At 38.3% G+C, this 20,119-nt stretch overlaps 2 protein-coding genes across 4 annotated transcripts in view; one reads left to right on the forward strand and one right to left on the reverse strand.

Annotated features, from left to right (window-relative positions):
• Nucleotides 1–3,001, reverse strand: part of TMOD2 (tropomodulin 2) — a 60,768-nt gene extending 57,767 nt beyond the window's left edge. Inside the window, exon 1 of the mRNA XM_065940276.1 lies at nucleotides 2,863–3,001. The gene's annotated coding sequence lies outside the window, so the exon portion shown is untranslated. The remainder of the gene's footprint in view (nucleotides 1–2,862) is intronic.
• A 54-nt stretch (nucleotides 3,002–3,055) lies between these two features.
• Nucleotides 3,056–20,119, forward strand: part of LYSMD2 (LysM domain containing 2) — a 31,444-nt gene continuing 14,380 nt past the window's right edge. The window contains exon 1 of one of the 3 annotated variants that reach the window (XM_065940278.1): nucleotides 3,056–3,159. The gene's annotated coding sequence lies outside the window, so the exon portion shown is untranslated. Of the gene's footprint in view, nucleotides 3,286–20,119 lie in introns of all 3 variants that reach the window. The other 2 variants (XM_065940280.1, XM_065940277.1) reach the window with 2 other exon arrangements.

Below are 20,119 nucleotides of genomic sequence, written 5' to 3' on the forward strand. Positions count from 1 at the left end.
AAAAAAAAAAAAAAAGAGAGAGAGAGATGGGATAGCCTTGGTGTCAAACCAGGGGGGCAAAACATAAAAGCATATGAGTGTATGTGTAGGAAAAAATCCTTGTAGCAAAAGATTCAGTATAAAATTAAAGTGTTATATCTTAAGAATTGGTTCTGTTTTCTTAGTCTGGTAGTAGAAAATCTTCTGCACCTGCCTTCTATGAGCTCCTTTGATCTGCTTATAGTCTATAAGGAAACATTTAGTTGTATGTGATTCACAAATAAAGCAAACAAGAGGAAATCCTTGAACTTCTGTCAGAAAGCTGGGTCTGTTTTTCCTCCAACATTCCCCTAATTAAAAATAGAAAGAGCCAGCACCTAGAACTTCCTGCTAGAGAGGCACAGATCTTGAACTCAGAGAGAAAAGGGATAGTGCTTTCCGGATGGTTTGTGGGGAGGGCTAGAAATTCTAAGGTATGGGAATTTCAGAATTTGAGGTTGGAATTAGGGGATGGGGTGTCTTAAGAATAAACGATTGGTAGTAATTAAGACAAAGCAAGAAAGAGAACTTCCCCTGACCCCACTCACTCCTCCAACAGGACTGAAATCTTGAGTGAGTGCAGTGAGACACAGATTCACTGTGAGTTCCCGGCAGATTCACTGCAGATGTCCACACTGTCCTCTGCAATCCTTTCCCTTTGTTTGCTTACCTATTTTATCGATCACCCCAATTTTTAATTTAAAAAGTTCAAATCTACAGAAAAGGTAAAAAAACAGAACACCTATATACCACTCTCTTTGATTCACTATTATCATTTTGCTATATTCTCCAGCTTCCTCCCCAACCCTTTTACTCCCCCCACCCTGAACCAGCTGAAAGTTGCAGATGTCATGCCATTTTGCCTCTAAAACCTACATCTCAAAAGAAAATGACAGTGTCCTACATGACCACCGTACCATCGCTGCACCTAAGAAAATGAAAAGTAACTCCATGATATTTATCTAATATGTCATCCATATTCAAATCTCTCCAATTGTCTCAAACTCATCAATCATAGCTATTTTTTTTTTCTGATTTAAGGTCCAAAGTTCACGTATCCCAATTTACTGTTAAGTCAGTTGAATATTTTAATCTACAACATCCTGGCCCCACCATCTTTTTGGCAGGAACATTACACAGGGGAAGTTATGACCACCTTATTGCATAACCCAACAGGAGACTCATGGTACATGTTGGTATGCTTGATCATTCAGCCTCAGGTGATGACTTTCTCATCTCTCTATTGTAAGGACACATTTTCCCTAGGTAATATGTGGCAAGATACTTTGAAATAATGTCAAAATCCTCTTCCCCAACAACCTCTGGCTCAAAGGTTTTGTCACCTGTGGATGAATCCTTGCCTGAATCAGTTACATTAGAGTTGCAGAGCGCTGGTTTTCTGATTCTCTCATTTCTGCTATTGTGTATTTATTATTCAAACAATGACCCATCAGTACCCTTCCTCTCTATCCTCAGTGTCTGTACTCTCTGGTGTACTTTCTGCTGCGGTTCCTCCCCTTCTCCTTGCTCACCACCTCTGAGGGCTCCTGCCTAGCCCTGGGGAGCCATTTACATCTCTTTACCTGATGATCCCATCAGTTCACCTTCAGCCAATTAAAAACAAACACAGAAAATCCACAGCATGTTGTTGTCTACGTAGTTATAGTAATTCACAAAAATTAAAACAGTTGTAATGCATATTTATTGGATTAGACTGCAGAAAGTAGAGAAAACCAGTTCTATTTAAAAAAAAATCAAGTTGCCTAAACCCTGAAAAATCTTTCCTCCTCACTAGGTAAAACCTCTTGTTCTGTCAGTCAGGCTTTCTATAATGGTGTTGAACAGACGCACCCTCCTCGCCTTAGTTCCTTGATATGAGAGCCTTGAAAGAACAGAGGTTTAGAAATCATTTAGGCGGAATACCCCGTTTTACATGGAGAAAGAGGTTAAAAGAGGTGAAGAGACTTGCCCAGGGTCCCTTAGCTCCTTAATGGCATAGCTAGGGAAAGGAGTTTTTATGATACCTGCTCCAACGTTCTTTTCATTCCCTTCCCAAGGACCTGGTGATCCCGATGTTTATAATAGGCAAGAGGAAGCCCGTAGCATTCACAGCCTTCGTTGCTAATTCGCATTTTGCCTGCATCACCTTCCCACCTTTGCATACTTCAAAAATTCCCATTAGGAGCCATTATTGTCATTGTTATTATTAAAAACCAGTTTTCACTCCTGCAGGTCAACAAGGAAAATTTAGGAAGACTCAAGGGAGCACATACTAACATTACTTAAACCGGGGTGGGGGGTGGGGGGGTGGAAATAGAGTCTCACGACCTGCATCAGGCCGCTCTCCGAACGCTGCTTTCTTGGAGGCTGAAACACCCTGCGGGTGACAGCTCCAGCCGGAGTCCACCCTTCCCCGCCGCCCGATCTAACGCTGCAGTGACAGGCATTAGGCTCCAGGAGCTTGCCAAACGTTCACAAGAGAGAAGTGGGGAACAAAGCCCAGCGTGGAAACACCGGCCCCGCAGCTCAGGGAGGACAGAGACCGCGCCCTCATTGCGGCGGCCGGGGGATGCAGAGACTGCGGAGCCGCAGTGCAGCGCGTGGGACCCACACCCGCTGGGCGCCTGCCTCCCGCGCAGCCCTCCACCGCGCTTTCCTCCGCGCCGCCGGCCGAGCGGAGGAGGCCAGAGGCGGTGCCGGCTCCGCGCGCCCTCCCGGCTGAGCGCCGACCCCGCAGAGCATCCTCCCGCGGGCAGGGAGGGCGCGGCCGCCCCGCGCTGCTGGCCTGGGGGCTGCAGACGGTACCTCTCCCGGGGGGCCCCCACCCACCCCCGGCGCGCTCACCCGTGCGTGAGCCCATCCCGGAGCGGGCGGTGCGGGCCGTCAGTCCGTCTGCCCCGAAGGAGCGGGGCCGGCGAGCAGGGCGGCGCCGTGGCCGGGGCGAGCGCGGCGATCAACAGGCGGCTCCCGGCCGGGCGCGGCGCCGGGGCGCGCGGCTGCCTCGAAGCAGGCTGGGAAGCGTAGTTCGGAGCGGCGAGCGGCGGCCGCGCGGAGGCTGGACCCCCTGCCCCCTGGCTGTCACCCCGGGGCTCCCCACCCTCCGCTGCAGGTGTCCTCGCCCGGAATCTGAGTCCCGACCCCGTAAGCGCTGTGCGGGCGAACGGGACCTCAGCCTTGGGACCAGGCTGTGACGGGCTCTCTTGAGGAGCCCGGGGCTACGGATAGGGTGGGTGGCAAAGGCTCTCCGAGCTTGTGAGGAGCAGCTGGGTGAGTGAGCACCGTTACTTCGAAGCCGGGAGAACACCGCTTAGACACAGACGAGGCCTGTCCTGGGTTTTACTGGCTTTACGCCGGCCTCGGGCGGAGCGTGGGGAGTAGTGGCTGGGGCACTTGCCTGGGGTAGGGAGGTGGGGTGTGGCGAGGCTGATCTAAAGTTTGTGGGTGAGGATGTTCGTCAGCCCACGCACACGCGGGGCTTCACTGAGGAGAGCCTCAGCCTCCTCATCTGTAAAGTAAAGACTTAAAGCTTGAAGGTAAGTTGTGAGGGCTAAATGCATTTTAGGTGCGTATGTGAATGCCCCTGTTGTCAGGCCCTTGGCACATACTCAATAAGGTTTCTCAGGAGTTACAGGGAGACCGGGCACACTTCCGGTCTTGAAAGCCCCGTGTGTAATGCCAAGCTAAAGATAGTTGGCCTCGTTGGTCTGGATAAATAAATGTTAAAGCTCATCGGGTTTGCTGTTGTCAGCTGTTTAGCCGGCTCACTTCACGCGGAATATGTACTGTGATGTGCCCTCTATGCCAGGTTCTTGGGAGCTACAAAGAGAGAAAATACTGTCTGGTCTGTGAAGCATGGAAGCGGGGGTGGGGGGTGGTGCGACCTAGGACAAAGATTGAAATTATGAAAATACATGGCATAATAGGGTTTCCTTCCAAAAGCATTTTCTATCACATGTGACATCTCTCCTTTTTGAACTCTTGCTGCAGACTTTCAATGCAATATTTCACGTTATGGTGGGATTTGCATTTTCCAGATGTGGTGGAAGGAAAATGAACCAAAGGGATGGATGCAGCATTGCTGGCATAATCTCTGAAACAGGCAGAGTGAATGGATGTGAAACAGCATCATAATCTGGCAATGACCTGTGCAGTGACCATGTGACCAAAAAAAAAAAAAAAATGCTGCAGAGAAGATTCCATGTTTGAAAATAGTAGCATCACTTTACATTTGTGGAAGTACATTCCTATCCATGTTCTCATTTGACTTTTCGAACAACCCTGTGAGATGCAGGGTGAGGATTTTCTTCGGTCAGAGTTCCAAGAGGCACAGAGAGATGATATGAGTTATTCAAGGCCACCCAGCTGGTCACTAAACCTTCTTCTCTTCTTCTTTCCTGACCTTCTCTGAAGAGGCACTCTCAGTGCTATTTTTCATTTGTATATTTCAAAACAGGGCCATGCCTTTCCCAGGAAGAGGGCTGAGTCAGAAAATAAAGTTAATTCTCAAAGGCTCTTGGAACTATAAGCTAAAACAATGGCATCCGGTAGCTGCTGACCAAGAGACCCGTGTTGTGTCCACTTGCAGCACTGTAGTGATGGACTACCGCTTCTATCACTACACTGTAGTGATGGACTACAGATTCTGGTGAACCTCCTCACCAGAATGTCAAATCTGCAAGAGAAGGAGTGAAATGAAAGGGAGGTGTGGTCACGTCAATTTAAATCACATTCCTATGTTTTCCTGTATTTTTTTTATTCCAAATGTCGTATGTAACAGATCAGATGCCTTTGACTGTTTTATGTTGAACATCTGTCACAAATTATATAGCTTTCTGTTAAATAAGAATAGGACTGTTTACAGATCAAGCTAGTAGCTGCCCCAGAGAAAGCTGGTGGTAGGCATAAGCTGAAAATAACAAAGCAGTTTTATTCAGATTGTAAGAAAGGGTAGCAAATGTTTAATATAGCAAAAATTCTTTGTTGTTGTTCAGTCACTAAGTCGTGTCCAACTCTTTTCGACCCCATGGACTGCAGCACACCAGGCTTCTCTGTCCTTTACTATCTCCCTGAGTTTGCTCAAACTCAGGTCCATTGAGTCAGTGATGCTATCCAACCATCTCATCCTCTGTTGTCCCCTTCTCTTCTTGCCCTCAATCTTTCCCAGCATCAGACTGTTTTCCAGTGAGTCAGGTCTCTATATCAGGTGGCCAAAGTATTGGAGCTTCAGCTTCAGCATCAGTCTTTCCTATGAATATTCAGGGTTAATTTCCTTTAGGATTGACTGGTTTGATCTCCTTGCTGTCCAAGGGACTCTTCAGAGTCTTCTCCAACACCACAGTTCAAAAGCGTCACTTCTTCAATGGTCAGCCTTCTTTATGGTTCAGCTCTCACATCTGTACATGACTACTGGAAAAACCATAGCTTTGACTATACAGACCTTTGTTGGCAAAGTAATGTCTCTACTTTTCAATATACTGTTCAGGTTTGTCATAGCTATTCTTCCAAGCAGCAAGCGCCTTTTAATTTCATGGCTGCAAGTCACCATCCGCATTGATTTTGGAGCCCAAGAAAATGAAATCTGACACTGTTTCCACATTGTCCCCATCTATTTGCCATGAAGTAATAGGATCGGATGCCATGATCTTAGTTTTTTGAATGTTGAGTTTTAACCCAGATTTTTCACTCCCGTCTTTCACCTTCATCAAGAGGATCTTTAGTTTCTCTTCACTTTCTGCCATTGAAGTGGTATTATCTGCATATCTGAAGTGGTTGATATTTCTCCCAGCAATCTTGACTCCAGCTTGTGATTCATCCAGCTCTGCATTTTGCATGATGTACTCTGCATGTAAGTTAAATAAACAGGCTGACAGTATATGGCTTTGACATACTCCTTTCTCAATTTTGAACCAGTCCATTGTTCCATGTCCAGTTCTAACTGTTGCTTCTTGTCCTGCATACAGGTTTCTCAGGAGGCAGGTAATGTAGTCTGGTGTTCCCATCTCATTAAAAATATTCCATAGTTTGTTGTGATCCACACAAAGGCTTTAGCACAGTCAATGAAACAAAAGTAGATGCTTTTTTGGAATTCCCTTGCTTTTTCTATGATCTAGTGTTTGTTGGCAATTTGATCTCTGGTTCCTCTGCCTTTTCTAAATCCAGCTTGAACATCTGGAAGTTTTTGATTCATGTACTGCTGAAGCCTAGCTTGAAGGATTTTGAGCATAATCTTGCTGGCATGTGAAATAAGTGCAATTGTTTGGTAATTTGAACATTCTTTGGCCTTGCCTTTCTTTGGGATTGGGATGAAAATTGACCTTTTCCAGTTCTGTGGCCTTTCTCAGTCCTACTGTTTTCCAAATTAGCTGGCATTAATGAGCGCAGCACTTTAACAGACTCATCTTAGATTTGAAATAGCTCAGCTGGAATTCCATCACCTCCACTAGTTTTGTTCACAGTAATGCTTCCTAAGGCCCACTTGACTTCACACTCCAGGATATCTGTGGTGAGTGACCACATCATTATTGTTATCTGGGTCATTGAGAGCTTTTTGTACCATTCGGTGTACTCTTTCTCTCTCACTGACTTCCTTGTATTTTCCCACAAGGAAAATGTCTGCTTGTGATGAGATGAATGAAGCACTGTTTCAGTTGAAGACTATGAAAGGAAGCTGGCAAACAAATGATTTCGTAGTTTAAGTCATAGTAGGCAGTCAAAGCAGAGATACAAGAGCTATCCAACAGTCCCAGCCCCATTTATATGAAAATGCAAAATTGAAACACAACTCCTAGAGCTGGAAGGGACCTTACAGATCATCTTATCTTGTCTCTTCTTCATGCAGTAAGGAGGCTGATACATCAACAGTAAATTCTCAATGGAACATATAGCATACGCACCACTGAGGACACACAGAAGATACTGTTGCTTGCCTACTCATCATCCATTCCCCTCTCTTCCTTCTTTACAGAAGCCTGTTCAGATGTTAGTCTATTGGGGAACATGATGCTACTACCATCCCATACCAACCTATCATGGGTATAGGGAATAGAATCCTCTTGACTGGCCCTTCGGAGATCAGGGGTGGGCATGTGGCCCAGTTCTGGCCAGTGAGACCTAAGGAGGGGTTTGCTGGAGGCCTTCTGGGAAAGGTTCTCTTGCTCTTGAATAGAAACATACAGAGAAATATGCCACCATCTCCATGGGATGTTGTTGCATCTGGCTGTGTTCCTGGAAACTGGAATAGCCATCTCAGAGCTATCAGAGGTTCCAAGCTTAGGACAAAGCCAACACACTGATGATGGCAGACTAAAGAGAATGAACTTGGGTCTGTGATGTTGTTGTTGAGTCAGTAAACCAATCAGTCCTGGTGCTGCCCAACTTCTGGATTTCTTGTAATATGAGATAATAAATATCCTTATTGTTGAGACCATTTGAGATAGAATTTTCTGTTATTTGAAGCTGAAAGAATCCCAAGTGTTGCAGATGAAATGTGAAAACAATTTCTTTGGACGGAATGAAGTTGATAAAAACAAACAACAGCAACAACTGCAACGCAAGCCAAAGAATAGGGATATTATCACCTTATGGATAGAGGCATGCATTTTAACTATGGTTAAACTATGGTTTCCAATCCAGACAGATCTGGGTTGAACCCACTTATTTACTGCTTGCTTGATTGTGGTCAAATTTCTTTAACCTTTCTAAGCCTCATTTTCTTCACTCCTAGGCTGGGAATATTAATACTTACTAGATGGGGCTGTTGTGAAGATGAAGTGAGATAATTTGTGTCAAGTAGGCTACAAAGGATGTGGTACTCAGTAAGTACTAAAGGAGTGATGACTATCTTGATGAAGTATGAATTATCTTATTTATAGTGTAATAAATAACATGGTAACAACAAGCATCTAAAAGTGAATCACTGTGTAATAGTGATCATGTTAAATGACACCACAAGGATGCAATCAGCAAAATCCAGAATGTAGGAAACTCTATGTGACAACCCAGTTCTTCGATAAATTACAAGAAAAATAAAAGATGGAGAGCTTATAGATACACAGAAATAGAAGAGACAACCAAATGCAATATGTTGATATTGATTTGAGTAAAGCAGTTGTTTGGTATCTTATGGTATTAATTTAAAATTGTTTGCATGTGATAATAGTATCGTTATTTTTTAAAGAGTTCTTATCTTTTGGAAAGATATTACTGAATATTACTGAAAAAATGCTGAATATTTACAGAAGAGATAATATCTGAGATTTTTCTTTTCAAATAATCGAGTATGAGAGTATCTATGAAACAAGATAGGCCATGAGTTGACAATGGTTGAAACTGACTAATGGAGCTTTATTAAACCATTCTTTTTACATATTCTGGGTACCTTTTGACCCCTTTCCTCATGATGAGAACTTTTTAAGGTCTATTCTCTTAGCAACTTTCAAATATGCAATACAGTATTATTAACTAGAGTCACCATGTTGTACATTATATCCCCATCATTGGTTTATTTTATTACTGGAAGTTTGTATCTTTTGTCCCCCTGTACCCATTTCACTCATTTCATCCCCACTCCTTGTCTCTGGCCACCACTAGTCTGTTATCTGTATCTAGTAGCTTGGTTTTTGTTTTTGTTTTAGAGTACACATGTGAGATTATACAGTATTTGTCTTTCTCTTCTGACTTATTTCACTTAGCATAATGCTCTCATGTCATCGCAAACGGCACGCTTTCATTCTGTTTGGTGGCTAAATATCTCTGTATTTTTAAAATACAGCTTCCCTGAGGTAGATTTTGCATATTGTAAATGTACCCTTTTAAAGTGTACACGTCAATGGTTTTTAGTGTATTCACAAAGTTATATAATTGTTACTCAGTCTGACTTTAGAATATTTTCAAAATCCCCAAAATAAGCCTCATATTATATACCAGCAGTCACTCCCCTTCCTCTAACACTCCCAGACCCTGACAAACACTAATCTATTTTTTTGCCTTCTCTGGATTTGCTTATTCTGGGTATTTCATATAAATGGAATCATACAGCATGTGGTCTTTTGTGACTGCCTTCTTTCACTTAGCATAATGTTTTCAAGGCTTATGAATGTTGTAACATGTATCAGTACTTAATTTTTTTATGATCAGTTCAGTAATACACCACTGTATTGGTATATCACATTTTCTTTATTTTTCAGTTGATGGACATTTAGTTTACTTCCACATTTTGGCTATTAAGAATAATGTTGCTATGCACACTTCTGCATAGGTTTTTTAAAAAATTAATTTATTTATTTTAAAAGAAACAAAGATGAATATTTTTAATGATAAAAGTTACAATTCACAAAGAAGATAGACATCATAAACTATTAGACACCTTAACAACAAAGAAGCAAAGATAATAAAGCAAAAATCAAAAGAAATACAAGGGACAAGAAAAAATATATAATCATAGTAAGACATACCAACATTTCTCTGAGAATATTTTTATCAAGTGCAGAAAAAATAGGAATAGGAGTATCTTGAATGATGTTATTAATAATTTAAACATATTTCTATTTGATTTTTATATTAATCATATCCTACACAAATATATTTAAAACTTTATATCTCATACATTGTTATTAGATTTCCATAGGACATTTAGAAAAGCTGGCAAAAAATAGACATTACTAAGTTTCAAAAAGTAGAATTTTTTTATGTGTGTGATTCAGTTATATATATACACATATGTTATTTTTGAAATTATTTTCCATTATGGATTACTACAAGACATTGACTATAGTTCCCTGTGTGCACAGGTTTTTGTATAGACATATATTTTTATTTCTCTTGTGTATATACCTAGGAATAGAATTGGTAGGTCATATGGTAACTTTGGACTTCCCTGGTGGCTCAGACGGTAAAGTGTCTGCCTACAATGCAGGAGACCTGGGTTCTATCCCTGGGTCTGGAAGAGCCCCTGGAGAAGGAAATGGCAACCCACTCCAGTACTCTTGCCTGGAAAATTCCATGGACAGAGGAGCCTTGTAGACTACAGTCCATGGGGTCGCAAAGAGTCGGACATGACTGAGGCACTTCACTTCACTTCATGGTAACTTTATGTTTAGCATTACTATGTTTAGCATTTTGAGAAACTGCCAAACTGTTTTCCAAAGTAGCTGCACCATTTTATATTCTTACCAGTAATGTGTGAGCATTCCAATTTTTCCATATCTTTGTCAACACTTGTTGATGTGTCTTTTTAAAAATAATTATTATAGTCATCCTATTTAGTGTGAAGTGATATCCCATTGTGGTTTTGATGTGCATTTCTTCAATGCATAATCATATTGAACAATTTTTTCATGTGCTTACAGATCATTTTTATATTTTCTTCAAAGAAATGCCTATTCAAATCTTTTGCCTACATTTTAAGAACAATTTATGTTTTAATTTATTTTTGGTTGCACTGAGTCTTGGTTGCTGCACACCAGCTTTCTCTAGTTGCAGTGAGTGGGGCTACTTTCTAGTTTGGCACATGAGCCTCTCATTGTGGTGGCTTCGCTTGTTGAGGAGCACAGGCTCTAGGGAACACGGGCCTCAGTAGCTACAGTACGTGGGCTCAGTAGTTGCTCCACATGGACTTAGTTGTTCCACAGCATGTGGAATCTTTCCTGACCAGGGATCAAACCCATGTCCCCTGCATTGGCAGGCAGATTCTTAACTATTGGACCACCAGGGAAGTCCACTTTTAATTGGGTTATTTGTCTTTTTATTACTGATCTATAAACCTTTTTCATATATTCTGATTATAAATTCCTTATCAGACATATTATTTGCACATATTTTTTCTCATTCTGTGAATTGTTCTTTTTTTGATCGTTAATTTTTTGCTGGTATCCTTTGGTAAACACTCTTTATCGGTTTGAAGAAGTTCCTGTCTATTCCTACTTGGTTCAATGCTTTTATCATGAAAGAGTGTTGGATTGCATCAAAGATTTTTTCCAGTCTATTAAGATGATCATGTAGATTTTTTCATTTATTCTATTAATATGGTATATCACATTTATTTTTCAGATCTTAATTATTTATTCCTGAGATAAATCCTACTTGATCATGGTATATAATCCTCTTCATAATCATTGTGTTTAGTTTGCTAGTATTTTGTTGAAAACTTTTTCCATATTCATAGGAGATATTGGTCAGTGATTTTCTTATCTTCTGATGCATTGACTAGTTTTGATATCAGAGTAATTCTAGCCTTGAGTTACAAGTCTTGCTTCCTCTTCTATTTCTGGGAAGCATTTATGAAAGATTGGTATTAATTCTTTAGATGTTTGGTAGAATTTATGAATTAAACCATCTGGGCCTTGGCTTTTCTTTACTAGAAATTTAAAAATTACTAATTCAATCTTTTTGGTTGAATTCAGATTATGTATTTCTTCTTGAGTCAGTTTTGTTAGTTTGTGTCTTTCTAGGAATGTATCCATTTCATCTAAGTTTTGTAGTTTCTTGGCAAATAGTTGTTCATATTTCTTTATTATCCTTTTTATTTCTGTTGTATCAATATTGATGTTCCCCCCCTTCATTCCTAACTTTAGTATATGCATTTCCCTGTTTTTTCTCTTGGTCAGTCTAGCTACAGGTTTGTTAATTTTGTTGATCTTTTCAAAGAACCAACTTTTGGTTTTGTTGATTTACTCTATTTTTTTCTAGTCTCTATTTCATTTATTTTGGGTATAATCCTTATTAACTTTAATCATGGCCAGGATGGTTTTACCGATGAATTCTACCAAGAATTTGAGGAAGAAATGATACCTATTCTCCATAATCTCTTCCCAGAAAATAGAAGCAGAAGGAACACTTCTTAACTCATTCTGAGGCCATTATTATCCTAGTACCAATACCAGACAAAGATATTACAAGAAAGAAAAGTTACAGGTAAATATCGCTTATGAAAGTAGATGCAAAAGTCTTCACAAAGTATTGACAGAGTCCAGCAATATATAAAGAAATTTACATTACTAGCAAGTGGGGTTTATTCCCAGTATGCAAGGCTGGTTCAACATTCAACAAATCAGTGAATATAAAATTAATATAATCCATCACATCAACAGGCTAAATAAGAAAAGAATCCTATGACTGTATCAATAGATATAGAGAAGCCATTGACAAAATCCAACATTCATTCATGATGAAAAGCTCTCAAAAGGGTCCCCCCTTTTCTAGAGGGGATCATCCTCAACATGATAAAGAATATGTATAGAAAACTACAGCTGACATACCTAATGGTAAAAAACTAGATGCTTTCCAAGATCAGAAACAAAACGAGGATGTCTCCTCTCACTATTCTGATTCAACATCACACTGAATGTAGCAAGACTAGGAGAGGGAAGGTATATATAGATTGGGAAGGAAGAAATAGAAGTCATTGTTCATAGATGACATGATTATCTATGTAGAAAATTCCAAAGAATTGTTTTAAAAACCTTCTGGAACTGAACTATGTATATTACCATATGTGAAATAGATCACCAGTCCAAGTTCAATGCATGAAACAGGGCATTCAAAGCTGGTGCACTGGGACAACCCAGAGGGATGGCATGGGGAGGGAGGTGGGAGGGGGGTTAGGGATGGGGGACACATGTGCACCTGTGGCTGATTCCTGTCAATGTATGGCAAAACCACCACAATACTGTAAACTAATTAGCCTCCAATTAAAATAAATAATTAAAAAAGTAAAAGTTGAGAGATATACACATATATGTATACATATCATATATATCATGTCATACATATAACATACATATCATATATATATCACATAGAATTTATAAGTCATTCCAAAAAATTATTTAATCTCATATTTCTAACTGAATACATATGCAAAGGAAATGCTTATCATTAACTATACTGTTGAGTTGTAACATTAGTATTTTTATTCTCAGATTGTTGTATATGTAATATTCAATAAAAGAAACCAGAAACTCTGTTATCTCAAAAAATAAAAAACCTTCTGGAACTAATATGTGATTATAACAAGGTTGCAGATTACAAAGTCAATATACAAAGGCAATTGTTTTCCTGTAATTGTAATTTGAAATTAAAAACATAATATCATTTATGCTAGTACCAAAAAAATGAAGAAAGAAAAAAATACTTAGGTAGATGTATATCTATATGATCAACAAAACTCTGATGAAAGGAATCAAAGATTTAAGTGGTGAGGTATTTCAAGTTTATATAGAGAAAAACTTCATGCTGTTAGGATGCCAATTCTTTCCAACATGACCTATAGATTCAGTGCAATCTCAATTAAAATCTGAGCGAGTTATTTTGTAGATGGTGGTGGTTTAGTCGCTACGTCGATAAGTCCAACTTTTGCAACCACATGGACTGTAGCCCACCAGGCTCCTCTGTACATTGGCTTTCCCAGGCAAGAATACTGGAGTGGTTTGCCGTTTCCTTTTCCAGGGGATCTTCCCAACCCAGGAATTGAACTGGGATCTCCTGCAGTGCAGTCAGATTCTTTACCGACTGAGCCAACAGGGAAGCTTATTTTGTGGATATCAACCAACTAATTCTAAAGTTTATACGGAAAGGTGAAAGACCTAGACTGGTCAATGCAATACTGAAGAGGAAGAACAAAGTCAAAGGACTCAAGGTTACCAAACTTCAGGACTTACTATAAGGCTACAGTAATCATAACAGTGTGGTAATAATGAAAAAATAGGCAAATAGATCAATGGAACAGAATAGAGAGCCCAGAAATAGACTCTCACAACTATAGTTAACTTACCTTTAAGTTAAGTTGACAAAAAAGCAAGGCCAATTCAGTGGATAAATGATAGTCTTTTTGACTAATGGTGCTTAGTAACTGGGCATCCACATTGCAAAAGAATAAATTTAAATGCAGAGTTCTCACCGTTCACAAATATTAAGTCAAGATGGAACATAGATCTAAGTTCCAAACACAAAGCTTATGGCATATAGAAAACAACTTTGGAGAAAGCCCAGGTGACTCTGGATTTGATGATGGCTTTTAGATGCAACACCAGAAGCAAATTCATGAAAGAGAAAATTGGTGAGTTGGGCTTTATTAAAGTTGAAAATTTCTACTCTGAGAAAGACACTATTAAAAGAATGAAAAGGCAAGTCAAAGACTGGGAAATATATTTGTTGGCAAAGTTGTGGGGAAATTGGAACCTTTGTACATTGCAGCAAGTTGGAATGTGAAACCATCCAACTGCTATGGAAAATAGTTCGGTGGTTTCTCAAAAAGGTAAACATACGACCCAGCAATTTCAGTCTTAGGTATCTATCCAAAGAAATCAAAAATAAGGACTTGAATAGATATTTATAAAATGCCAATGTTTATTGTAGCATTATTTACAATTGCTAAAAGGTAGAAACAACCCAAATGTCCATCAGCAGATCAATGGGCAAACAAAATGTGATATATCCACATTATGAAGTATTACTCAACCAAAAAAGGACTGAAGTTCTGACACGTTACAACATGGAGGAACATTGAGGACATTATGCTAAGTGAAACAAGTCATATACAAAAGGACAAATACTGTAAGTTTCTATTTATATGAAATGTCTAGAATAGATAAATTCATAGAGATAGAGGTTACCAGGGGCTGGAGAAAGCAGGGATAGGAAGTTATGGCTTAGTGCTTATAGTTTCTGTGATGAAAAAGTGATGAAAAAGTTTTGGAAATAGACAGTGTTGTGATGGTTGCACAACATTGTAAATTGTAACTGGTGCCACTGTACTTAAAAATGGTTCAAGTGGTTAATTTTGCTATATATGTATATGTATTTTATACCACAAGTAAAAAACTAATAATGTACTTAGAATGTAAAATACTTTATTTGGGTGAGTTGTATGATAGTGAATTATTTCTCAATAAGGCAGTTAAAATATGCAATTATGTAAATATAGCACAATTTGCTTATCTGTTCTGCTGCTGAATAATTGATTGTTTCCAGTTTTTGTTACTCTGAATGATGCTACCATGGACTTTTTCACAACATGTCTCCTGGTGTATAGGTATGAGATTTTCAACAGGGGATATACAGTGTCTAATATTGGAATTTCTCATTTGTAGGGAATGCACATGTACAATTTTATAGTTTTGCTTATCTTAGTGTTTTTCAAAGTGGCTGTACCAAACTATACGTCTCCCAGCAATGAATAGAATTCCTATCTTCACTGGTCACTGGTCTTGCCAAAGTTAGATTTTGTCAATCTGGTGAGTGCAAAAGGGTTACTCTTTCATCTTAATGTAAATTTTTCTGATTTTGATGCGATTGAGCATCTTTTCATATGTTTATTCACAATTAGGATTTTTTTCTTCTGTAAAATTCTAGTTATGCCATTGGAATATGTCTTTTTTATTGTTATATAGGAAGTAGCTCTTTAAATATTCTGGATATTAATTTTTGGTTGATTGCATATGTTAAAAATAAAACATTCCTTACTATCAACATTTATGCAGTTTCTGAATTCAGATAGCCAGAGTTCAAATAATGAAGAACACCTAGTTTTCAGATCTATTTGGTTCTTGCTTTTCATGTAAAAACTAACTAGAATTTGGATACTGAGGGATAATTCAACATTTATTAAAATACTTTTGGTTCCTAGGACATATGTCTCTTAGCTTCTAATTTGTCTTTTTGTTTTCCTTAAAGTACCATCTTGTTAGCATAAGTTCTTGATTTTAATGTTGTCATGCTTATTAATCTTTTATGAATAAAGCCTTTTTTTTAGTTTGTCTAAAGAATCTTGTCTGGAGAACATAAGGATATTTTTCTCTATATTCTTCTAAAAGTTTTGAAGTTTTATCTTTCACATTTAAGTCTGTAATTCAGCTGAAATTAAATTTTGTGTATGGTAGGAAGCAGAGTCTACCACGTAGATAGCTAATCATCCTGATGTCATGTGTTTTACAGACCATTTCCCAGTGAACTGCTACCTTTGTCATAGATCAAGTTCTCATACATTTGTGATTCTGTTTCTGGGTACATTACTCTTATCCACTGGTTTCCCAGCATCAAAATCATCCTGTTTTAACTATTAATACCTTGATAGTAACTCTTGATATCTGGTAGAGCATTTCCCTTTTCCTTATTCTTCAGAAATATCTTGCTTGTCTGTGAGTCTTTGCTTTTCCATATCAACTTTAGAATCAGCTTGTCATATTTCTTGCAAACCCATTGTTATTGTATAGAATATACAGATCAAGTTTTAGAATATTGAAATTTTATATGATAGAGTCTTCCTGTTTGTGAACGTAGCATAGTTTTTCTGTTTATTTAAATTGTCTTTAATGTATTTTTGGACTTCCCAGGTGGCTCAGTGATAAAGAATCTGCCTGCCAACGGGGGTTCGATCTGTGGGTAGGGACAATCCCCTGAAGAAATGGCAACTCACTCCAGTATTCTTGCCTGGGAAATCTCATGCACAGAGGTGTGGGGAGGGCTACAATGCATGGGTTGCAAAGAGTTGGACATGAGTTAGTGACTAAACCCTTAATGTATTTTCATAAATTAAAAACTTTCTCTATATAGGTCTTGCTCATCCTTTATTAGACTAATTCTTTGATTCTGTCACTTAAATCTATTAATGTCAATATTAAGGCACTCTTGAATTTCTGGGATAAAGTCATCTTGTTTATGATGGATTACTTTTTGTATGCGCTGCTAGATTTGGCTTAATGATATTTTAAGATTCTTATATCTTTCTTAATGAGTGCGATACTTCCTCAGCTGGCTTTGGTTATGACCATACCATGGTAAATATGGTTATATTATGAACCGATTTGAAGATAGTTCCTGCTACTTCTGTTCTGAAAGAGTTTACGCAAGGTTGGATTGATGTGTTCTTTGAAAGGTTGATAGAATCTTCTAATAAGATCTCCTGATGCTAATATTTTTTTGCTAACAAGATTTTAAACTCTAGTACTGATTCAGTTTCTTTAATGGTTATAGAACCATTTAGACTTTCTATTTCTTCATGTATTAGTTTTAGACAAGTTGTTTTTGGTTCTAGCTTTCAAATTCCTCTTGTTTTGATATATGAGGCTGTCTCTTTTTTTATTGCTGGCTCAGTTATGAATTTCATTAAAAAGTAAATTGTAAATACTTGTGTTAGGAGGACTTCAAATTAGTTTAGACTTCCAGCTTGCCAGAATCAGAACCAGATATGAATGTCTTCAACTTTACTAGACACGGTCCCATAGCTCTTCAAAGTGGTTGCACTGGTTTACACTGCCACTAACACTGTTTGAGAAATTCTGTAGTTCAATAGGACTCTTATCAATACTTTAATTGTCCAATTTTTCTATTTTTGCTAATCTCATGCCTATGAAATTATAAATGGAATTTCAAATGGAATTTCTCTGCTTATTGGTGAGGCTGCACATCTTTCCATTGGGCACTTGAGTTTTATTTTCTGTAAATAGTCTATTCATATCTTTTAATCATTTTTAGTGGATGTTTTTAATTGTAGGAATTTTAACATATTCTGGATAGTAATACTTTGTCAATTATATGTATTCAAATATATTTCCCCAATTTTATACCTTGTCTACTCAAATTTTAAGGTACATTTTCAGGACAGAGGTTTTTATGTGTATAATTTGCCAGTTTTTTCTTTGCAGTTTATATTTTTTGTATCTTGTTTAAGAAATTCTTTGCTATCCCAAGGTATAAAGATATTCTAAATGTGTTAAAGTTTGCTTTTCTCAATTATATGTTTACTCAGTGTACAACTGATTTTGACATATGGTATAAGGAAGAGATCTAACTTTTTCCCACAAGGATAACTAATTGTGGCAGTAGCATTTTTGGACACAGGTTCGTTTCTCTGATATGTGTGGGTCTGCTTCTGGGATTTTTTTTTTATGTCCCTTTGTTACATTTGTCTTTCCCAGTTTCACTACTGTAATGGTTTAGTTCTCATCCCTTTGTTATAACTTGATGATTGTGAAGTTAAGCCTCCCTCCCTCATTCTTCTTCAGGAAAGTCTTGGCTCTTCTTAGCCCTTTATCTTCTATATGAATTTTAAGATAAGCCTGGCATGCTCTTTGAAGAATCCTATAGGAATTTTGGTTGGAATTTCAAAGTATTTATGTATTAGTTTGGGAAGGAAATGAAAATTTTCATTATTTTGTATCTTCGCATTCCATAAGTGTGGAGTATCTGTTTTTGTTTACATCTTATTTTATGTCCTTTAATAAAATGTAATATTTTTTTCCATAAAAAGCTTGCTTCTCTTTTATTAAGTTTATTCCTAATTTTTCTTTTGGTATCTAAAAGGATCTCTTTCCAGAATTAAATTTTCTGATTGTTTGATTCAACTGGTAATTGCATAATGATCTGTGTCTTATAGTTTGAATAGTTCTAATTTTAGATATTATCTGTATTACCTGTAAATATTTTAGTATTGTTTATTATCAGTAAATAACAGTTATTTTTTTTCTCAATCTTCATTTCCCTTTCTCTCTTTTTGCTATTGCACTGACTAGGATTTCCAGAACAAAATTAGATAGAAGCAGCAACAGAAGCCTTCCTTTTCTTATTCTTGTTCTCAAAGGAAGTATTTCTAATGTTTCACCACTAGTGGTGAGGTTTGCTCTATAGGCAGATATACATAAAACTAATTTTGGAGTTATAGTTGAAGAAGGAAAAAAATATATGTATATACAAAAAATTCAGTCTGAGCTGCAAATGTAGATGTTTAACTTTGGATTAGGGAGAAGTCAATATAAAATTGAAGACAAGATATTTAGAAACAGTGCAAATCTATGTCGGAAAAAACAACTCACAAAGAACTCTAACCAAATAATATAAAAAAAGCATTGATTCAAGCTGATTAATTTCTGAGAACTAGAGCAAACTTCTAGAGGGGCTTCTAAAGGAGACTTGTAGCTAAAGGGGCTTCCCTGGTGGCTCAGCTGGTAAAGAATCCACCTGAAATGAGGGAGACCTGGGTTCAATCCCTGTGTTGGGAAGATCTCCTGGAGAAGGGAAGGGTTATCCACTCCAGTATTCTGCCCTGGAGATTCCATAGACTATACAGTCCCTGGGATCGCAAAGTGTCGGACACAACTGAGCAACTTGCAGTTTCAGAGGAAACTCTAGCTTTCTGATCACAAAAAGGAATCATGGAGAAAATCCTGAGAATTGTGTTGAATTTATTTCAGACCATTTTACAACTGTTTTGAAGGTGTTTTATGACTTGGGTTTTCTTAAGGCTGGAGAAATTGAAAATAACTAGGGACAGCTTAGAAATTAGTCCTGATAAGAGAGAAGTGGGATGGCTTATGAATCTTTGTATGTTTTTGGTGTTAACTTTTCCCCTGCACTTATAACAGAGGATTTGATCATTTTATGAATGAAGTCAGTGATCATTTTCTGCCCCTTTATGTGTACTGTTCCATCTTTTGGGAATCTCTGATTCTCAAAGTCATTTTCTTATTTCCTTATTTAGGCCTGTCTTTCTCCACTTTATATCAGCACTTCCAAAATTGTAGAAATTCTGAGGGAAAAATGGGAGTTCCATGGTCAAATGAGTTTGAGAAGTATAGTGTCAAGCAGAATTCAATAGCTTATTTTACTACAGGGCCTTCTAGAGCCTTTAGTATTCTAATGTGCATTGTGACTCTCCAAAAGGCAAATAGAGATTGCAGTGTTTCCTCAAGTAATTGATCATGGAACCCTCTCCAAAGAACAAATACTCATAGAACCTAGTTCATTAATCTTCAAATAAAGACTTCCAGTTCTTTGGTAGACTTTTCTTTAGTGGAAGATATGCTCTATGCTGTCTCTCTGCTGCCGCTAAGTCACTTCAGTCATGTCAGACTCTGTGGGACCCCATAGATGTCAGCCCGCCAGGCTCCCCTCTCCCTGGGATTCTCCAGGCAAGAACACTGGAGTCGGTTGCCATTTCCTTCTCCAATGTTGTTTCTCTACTAGACTTCAACTCTGAGGTCAATTTCTCCTGTTTTCTTGAAATATTACCTGATCTCCTTTATATTTTGGAATACTCTGATCTCCTTTACATTCTGCCTCTTTCTTAGGTCCTGGGATGGGCACTCCGGATACCACCCAAGAGTTCAAG

Source organism: Muntiacus reevesi, chromosome 7 (assembly GCF_963930625.1).
Source record: "Muntiacus reevesi chromosome 7, mMunRee1.1, whole genome shotgun sequence".
Lineage (NCBI taxonomy): Eukaryota > Metazoa > Chordata > Mammalia > Artiodactyla > Cervidae > Muntiacus > Muntiacus reevesi.